The sequence below is a fragment of the Molothrus aeneus genome, chromosome 27, assembly GCF_037042795.1.
Source record: "Molothrus aeneus isolate 106 chromosome 27, BPBGC_Maene_1.0, whole genome shotgun sequence".
In the NCBI taxonomy this organism is placed as follows: domain Eukaryota; kingdom Metazoa; phylum Chordata; class Aves; order Passeriformes; family Icteridae; genus Molothrus; species Molothrus aeneus.
Genome location: NC_089672.1, coordinates 4,825,889 through 4,834,142, shown reverse-complemented (window position 1 = coordinate 4,834,142; position 8,254 = coordinate 4,825,889).

Here is an 8,254-nt window from a genome sequence, read left to right as displayed (position 1 = left end):
CCCCCGGCAGGGAGGGGGGAGCGCGGGGGGAACCGGCCCCGCCTGCCTCGGCCCCCCCGAAAAGGGGCAGCGCTCCCCCCGCATTCCCGGGCACCGGCAGGGCTGGGACCGGCCTCCCCCCCGCGTCCCCTCCATCAGTTTTGCCCATTCCGGGTGCCGGGAGGGGCTGGGGTTGATCCCCCCCCCCCATCTCCTGCCTCGGTTTCCCTCCATCCTTGGCACGCAGAGGGGCTGAGGCCGATCCCCTCCGCCCCTTGCCTCAGTTTCCATCATTCGCATCCCGGCGAGGGCTGGGACCCCCCCATTCCCCCGCAGCCTCGATTCCCCTCGCTGCTGTCCCTGTCCCCAGGCTGGACCCCCTCCCTTGCTGTGAGTCCTGCCCCATCCCCTGCCTCAGTTTCCCCTCACCCCACGGGTGCTGCCCACCCAAACCTGCCCCCCTCGGGCTGCAGGGGACGCCAGGATGGGCCCCGGGGGGCACCCGGGAGTCTGGGGGTGACACCAGGGTGGGGGCCTAGCACGGCGTTCCTTCGGTCGCTTTGTTGCTTTGTCCCGGCTGTTTTAGCCTGAAAAAACCCAAACCAGGGTAAAACTGTGCGGTGTCAGGGGTGCCCCGAGCTGTGCCCGGGCCCAGCCCGCCCTGGCGAGCGGGAGGTTCGGAACTGATTCACCCCTTCCTGCATCCCTCCGGTCCCTGCCGGTTCCCAGGGCAGGGAGGGCACGGCCAGCCCCGGGGGGACACTGACGGAAGGGGGGTCTCCAGGGCAAGGAAACACAGCCATGACTCAGCGCCTGAATCAGCGTCCCCAGGGGGACAGCGAGGGGACACCGCAAACCCCTTGACCTGTTCACACAGCCCCGGCCCTCCGCTCCCCCGGCTCGGGCTCATTAGGGCTAATTAATCAACCCTCCTCGGAATTCATTCCTCCACAATTCCTGTCCTGACGCCTTTTGCTGAACATCCTGGGGCAGGCACCCCGATATCCCCACAGATATCCCGTGGCACCCCAATATCCCGGTACCCCCATCCCACTGCACCCCACACCCCGTGGCACCCCAATATCCTCAGTACCCCCATCCCACTGCACCCCACACCCCGTGGTACCCCAATATCCCGGTTCCCCGCCATCCCACAACGTCCCACGGCATTTTTAATATCCCACTGCACCCTAACACCCGGTCGCACCCCAATATCCCACGGCACCCCGACACTCCCCGGCCGTGGCGGTCCCAGGACTCCTCCCGTGCAGGAATTTTGGCCGCCACTTTGGAAAACATCGGCCCTGGGAGGGCTCTTCCCATCCGCAGCCTCCAGCTCGGGATTTACTCCGGGATTTGGGGATTTGGGTGACCTTTAAGGGAAGAGCGGCGCCGCGGAGGAGTCCACGGGCTCGGGCGAGCCCCACGTGCGAGGAGCGGGGCCGGTGGGGCTGGGGGGCTCCGGGCAGGCTCGGTCTCACCGCGGGGTGCGGTGGGATCGGGGGGGGGGGGTCGGGGTGTGTCGGGGCCCCCCCGGCTGTGCCCGCCGGCCTCGTGCATCCCGAGCACGCGGGGTGGCAGCCGCGACCCCCGGCCTGGCCCGGCACGCCTCGGCTCGGCACGAGATCCCAGTGCCGGCCCCGGCCCCGCCGCTCCCTGCTGGGGCCCAGGCCGGGCTTTTGGGGAGCGGTGCCTTCACAGCCCCCCCGGGAGCACCGGCAGATCCCCCCCAGCTGGGGATGGACCCCGGCAGCCCCTCTGCCCCGGGGGAGGGAATGTGGGGGGCAGGAGGAGCCCCATTCTGGGGTACCCCGGCATGGCAGCCCTGGGCCCCTCTGCCCAGGGGGGAGGGAATGTGGGGCACAGGAGGAGCCCCATTCTGGGGTACCCTGGCACAGCAGCCCTGGGCCCCTCTGCCCTGAGGGGAGGGAATGTGGGGGGCAGGAGGAGCCCCATTCTGGGGTACCCCGGCACAGCAGCCCTGGGCCCCTCTGCCCCGGGGGGAGGGAATGTGGGGGGCAGGAGGAGCCCCATTCTGGGGTACCCCGGCACAGCAGCCCTGGGCCCCTCTGCCCAGGGGGGAGGGAATGTGGGGCACAGGAGGAGCCCCATTCTGGGGTACCCCGGCACAGCAGCCCTGGGCCCCTCTGCCCTGAGGGATGGAATGTGGGGCACAGGAGGAGCCCCATTCTGGGGTACCCTGGCATGGCAGCCCCGTCCCCCTGGGCAGAACCCCTGGATCAGGAGCCCTGGGCGTGCCCCTCCCTGTGTGGGTGTGGCTGTGCACACACGTGTGTCCGTGGGTTTGCACCTGTGTACACGTGTGTGTCCATTTGTCCGTGTGTCCATCTGTGTGTCCGTGTGTCCATCCATGTATGTCCATCCATGTGTCCATCCATGTGTGTCTATCCATGTGTGTCCATCCATGTGTCCATCCATGTGTGTCCATCCATGTGTGTGTCCACGTGTCCATCCATCCATGTGCACATCCATGTCTCCATCCATGTGTGTTTCCATGTGTCTGTCCATCCATCCATGTGTCCATTTCATGTGTGTCCATCCGTGTGTCCATCCATGTGTCCATCCATGTGTGTCCATTCCGTGTGTCCATCCATCCATGTGTCCATCCATGTGTCCATTCATTTGTTTGTCCATCCGTGTGTGTCCACCCAGGTGTCCATATGTGTGTTTCCATTCACTTGTGTCCATTCCATGTGTATGTCCATCCATCCCTGTGTCCATCCATGTGTGTCCATCCCTGTGTCGGTCTGTGTGTCCATCTGTGTGTCCGTCTGTGTGTCCATCTGTGTGTCCATCCACATCTTCCAGCCACATCCAGGGCCTCCCTGCAGTGCTGTGCACACGTGTGTGAGTGAGTGTGTGTGTGTGTGTGTGTGTGTGTGTGTGTGTGTGTGTGTGTGTGTGTTTGCACACGTCTGTTTTTGTGTGTGTGTGTGTTTGCACACGTGTGTGTGTGTGTTTGCACACGTGTGTTTTTGTGTGTGTGTGTGTTTTTGTGTGTGTTTGCACACGCGTGCGCCGCTCCCGGAGCACCGCGGCCCCCGCAGCTGCCGCCCCCCGGCCCCTCCGTTCCCGTTCCCGTTCCCGTTCCCGCAGCTGCCGCGGCCGTGCCGGGGCCGGCCCTTCCCGGCACGCGGGCGCTGGGGAGGAAGAGCGGTAATTAAGTTAATTTGCACATGCAAATCATCCGCAGTTGGAATCTGTTAATTTTATAATTTGATGTTTAATGTACATATCTGCTGTGTTTTCCCAGGCAGAAACCCAACATTTTCTGGGTGCTAATGACAGGGGCCGTGCCCCGGGCGGGGGGACAGGGACCCCCGGAGGTGTCGGGTCTGGTGGGGCACCAGGGCTCAGCCACCACCGGGACTGGCTGTGTCCCACCCGGCGAGGCCGGTGTGTGCTCGGGCCAGCCCCAAAACTGACGGAATTTGCCCCATTCTGGAGGCAGGGAGGGTTCTTTCCACCCCTCCTGCCCAGGAAGTGTTTTGGGATGATGGTGGCGAGCCCTGGAGACTCGGCTGAGGGGCTGTAGTGGCCACCAGAGCGTCCCCACCGTGCAGGGTCACCGATGGCATTGGTGGCAGCACCCAGCACCGACCATCAGCACCCCAAAATGCAGGAGGCACAGACACAGAGTCCTCCCCCTTCCCCTGCACCCCGGGGCAGCTGCAAAACCTGGGGCTGTGCCCAGGCTAAGCATGGCCCCAAATCCTGCCCTGAGGGTGAGGAACACCCCAAACACTGCCCTGAGGGTGAGGAACACCTCAAACACTGCCCTGAGGGTGAGGAACACCCCAAACACTGCCCTGAGGATGAGAATGGCCCCAAACACTGCCCTGAGGCTGAGGAACACCCCAAACACTGCCCTGAGGGTGAGCATCCCAGGGCCTGGGCATCCCTCCAGGGCTGAGCATCACCTCCAAGCCGAGCAGCACCCAAGGCTGAGCAGCTCCCTGGGGCCCTGCAGCACCCCAGGGCCAAACCTCACCCCAAAGCCACCCCCCCAAAGCCAACCATGTCCCAGAACGAGCGGCTGAGGCCACCCCAGGCCAGCCCCCGGTTATCTGCAGGAGCAGCTGGGGCTTTGCATGTGCCGGATTTGCGGGTTCCCTTTGAAGCTGCGGCCCCGCGCCGCTGCCTCGGCCGAGATAAGGCGGTTCCCGCAGCCCCGGGGCTCGGCAGGACGCGGTCACGGTCCCTGCCCGGGGCTGGATCCGGCCGGGAGCTCCCGCGGTCCCCAGCAAGGCAGGGAGCGGCCCCCGGGGAGCAGGGGAGGGTGATGCCACCTTTCTAATGAAAACTAATTGCCATTAATCCCGTCTCATTGTTTACTCGGGGCTGATTTAAGCACATTTCAGGCAAGACTGAGCAGTTGAACATTTCTAATGTATTTTTCTTTCTGCTTTAATGACCTTGTTCCTGCCACCCCGCTGCCATCTCCCTGCTCCGAGAGGCGCCTGGTGACTTCATCGGGTTCATCGGGAGGGAGAAGGACCCTCCGTGGCTGCTCGGGGATGGGGCGGGAAGGAGCTGAGCTCCCCAAGCCCCGGGGGGACCTGGGCCAGCCCCTCGTCCCCATCGGTGTCACCCAGCCAGGGCTGTCACCTTCACCGGCCTCTCCCGCCCGGTGCACCCCAAGGCCAAATCCAGATGTTGGCAGCCCTGCCCAGCCCCAGATGTGCCCGCCATGCCCCCGGTCCAGCTGTTCCCGCTGTCACCCCAGGGCCGTCCATCCAGCTGCTGCCCCCAGGCTCCCAAACCAGCTGTTCCCGCTGCTTCCCCATCCAGATGTGCTCCCAGGAGCCCGGTCTGGCCCAGCCCAGCTGTTCCGCCCCGGTCCATGGCCCATGCCCCCCGAACCCCACCCCATGCCCGTGCCCCCGTGCCCCCGCACCGAGCCCGGGTTATTTTTATCCTCCTTTCAGCTCTCTCCTGCTCCGGTTCCATCCGGAGTCAGTGACTTTCACAACCTCCTTTATTCCAAGCCCAGACTTTCAGTTCTCCCTCCCTCTGGCAATGAACCAGACCCGGAGGGGAGGGGTTGGGGGGGGCACAGAGGTGCTCGTGGCCCCCAAATCCCCGCTGAGGGACTTTGCCACACGGAGGAGCTGCCCCCATGCCTGCTCCCTCCTCAGCTTTCCTCCTTTCTCCTCACGAGGACGAAATCCCCAAGATTTCCGTGTCCTACCGAGGAGGAGGAGGAGCAAAGCCGAGGCTTTTGGGTGTGCAGGGTTTTTTCCCCTTCCCGCGGTCTTGGTGTGGCGGTGGGGGATGCCTCACATCACCCCCAGCCCCTGTCCCCTCCCACCCTTTCCCTGAGCCCGTTCCTCTCAGCTCGTGCCTCAGTTTCCCCAGTGACCCAATGCACCAAGAGACCCCCCCCAAACCCACCCCCAGCCCCCCAAAATGACCCTGCCAGCTCCCAGGGCCCCCCCATGTGGATCCCCCCTGGCTCTTCCCGGGGAAGCTCCGGGGCCGGCTCCTGGCGTGGGGCCCCGGCAGCGATTGTGATTTTCCCCTCAAGCGTGGCTAACGCCGGCCCCGCGGCCCAAGCCAAAGCATTTTCCATCCCCCGGGGGGGCTCCAGCAACAGCCCCTGCAGGGACAAACCTGGGGATGGGGGTCCCTCCCCACAGCCAGCAAAGCCACCACAAGGATTTCACCCAAAATAATGGTGCAGACTGGGAGCAGGCTGCTGAACCCATCCTGACGTTTACTGGGGATTTTTTGCCTTCTCCATCAGCTATTTTCCAGCTTTCAGCCCAGTGCTGTAGCCCTGATGTCGTCTCTGCACGAGGATAAATCCCTAGGAACTGGGGTTCTTTCTGTTTCTCAAAAAGATTCATTAATTCAAGGGCAATCAGAGTCAAAAAAGCCGCTTTAAAAACCCCCAACTCTTTATTTATGCCATTATTACAGCCACCGAGTAAAAATGATGCGCTCCTGGCTTTGAAGTAGAGCAAACAAACCGCCCGAAATGGTTAAAAAACCCCAATTAAACGGTGAAAATCCTGCCCTTCCTCCCTGCCTAAGGACTGGAGTTAAGGTCAGCTCTTTCCTTCCTTAATCTGTGATTTTTTATCTGGATAGCGATTTCCCCTGGGCTGCCAGCCGGTTGGTAAACGGCCTCTTTTGTCTTTAGCCCTTCCTTTCTCCTCAGGAAAATGGAATCCGATTTTTTTTCGTCGCCGTTGTTTGGTGCCACGGGCCGGGGATGCTCCCGCCGCATCCCGGGCTGGGCTCGCTGCCGTTCCCGGTGCCTCGGGAGCGGCGGGCCCGGCTGCCTTGGGCACCCGCCCGTGCCTTGTTGAGCGTCCCCGTCTGTCACGGCGAGCGCCCGGGACACGGTCCAGGAGCGGTTTGTGGCGAGGCGATGCCAAGCCGGCAGCCGCGGGCGCCTGGCAGGCGCGCCCGGGGTTCATCGGCGTTTCCCATGGCCCAGCACGTCCCCACCCCGCCATCCTTTGTCCCCGCCGAGGTTTCTGCACCTCCTCCGGCCTCCAGACCCCAGGCAGGACCCCGCACGCCTTGCTGGGGAAGCCTTGGGCCTCGCTGAGCCCGGGCTTTGCTCCAATCGATGCTCCAGCCTCTCTTAACACCTCGCAGGGATCGATGGACAAGGCAGGGAATTGCCGGCGCCGAGGGACGAGGATGATCCCCCTGGCAGGGCTCTGCCTGCAGCGCTCACCTCAGCCCTGCCCTGCCCTGGTGTCACCAGGCTCCCGGGCAGTGCCACCCGCCTGTGCCCATCACCGGGGCTCTGTCACCACCGCCCCCAGGGCTCTGTCTGTGCCTGCCCTTCCTGCGGCTGCAAAGAGCTTCCACAGCCGCCGAGAAAACACCAAAATCCACCAAAATCTCCCCAAAACCGGAGCAGTTGGTGGCACTGGGGTCATTTCCCTGAATGGGGGGACGCCACCGCCCGTTGCTGAGCTTCCCCTTCCCGGCTCCCTTCCCAAATCCTTTCCCTGCCCTGCCAGACCCTTTTCCAGACCCTTTTCCAGATCCCTTCCCAGACTCCCTGCCAGATCCCCGCGCTCCACTTCCACAGAGCAATTTAATCACTAAAAGGCGATTTGACACCTTCAAATGACGCTCTGCAAGCGGGTGCGGGGCTGCCCACGCCGCTCCCGGGTGGGTGCCTGTCCTGAGCGGGCTCCAGGCCCGGCAATGCCCTCATCCCTCCCTGCAGAGGCGGAGGGAGCACCCTCAGCGGAGGAGGAACCGGCCCGGCCCAGGGCAGAGCCCTGTCCCGGCTCAGCCCAGGGGTACCTGGGGGGTGACACGGCCAGGGGGGCGCTGGGGACAGCGACATCTCGGCCAGGAGCTGGATCCCATCCTGGGCAATCGGCTTTCGAGGAAAAGCAATGTGGGGAGAGGGAAGAGGAAGCTGGAAAAGCTCCAAGATCAGCGGCACTGATACGAAACCATAAATTATCCTCCGGCTGTGCCGGCTGCGGGGACGGGCAGCCCCTCGGAGAGCCGGGGAAGCGGCACCGCCGGCATCGACCCCGGCCCCGCCGCCGCGGCTCAGCCGCTGCCATCGTTAGCGGGAGCTGCAATTTCTCATCAATCGAGAGCGACTAATTAACAGGCGCCGCGGCCGGGGCTGCTCCCCGCATCCATCACGGCACGCGGCCCCGCATCCATCACGGCCCCGCCGCCGGCGGGGTCGGTGCCCGCCGTAAATCAGCGGTACCGGGGCTCTGCGCCAGAGCTCCGGGCCGGCGGGAGGGGCCCTCGGTTGGCGGGGAGCAAAGCCCCGGTTCCGGCAGCACCGGGATGCGCCGGCTGGGTCGGGAGGACTCCGGTTCCCTTCATCCCCCTCCGGCAAGCGTTAAGCAGCTCGGCTTCCCGGCATCCCCACCATCTAATTACAGCGAAGATGAAGCAGGGAACGATACCTCGCCGTTAATTAATAACTCGTCACGGCTCAGAGCAGGCGGAAAGCGTGAACGCCGGGTGCTGGCGGATCAGGGCGCCCAGGTTTTGGGGTGCGGGGGGGGGGGGGCACAGGCACCCCCGGAGCCGGAACGGGAGCCAGGAGCTGAAAAACGACATTTAAATAATAAATTCCAGCTATTAAGAGAGGCTGTACCTGGGAGCGCCGGACAGCGCCGGCGGCCAGCGGGGTAATTAGACCGCGGCTGAAATGATGAAAAGATATCTGCAGGCTTTGAGGCCGAGGCTTTGAAGCTGTAAATCCTGTGAAGGCAGCATCCCCGCACGCACCCGCCGGGAGATATTTACC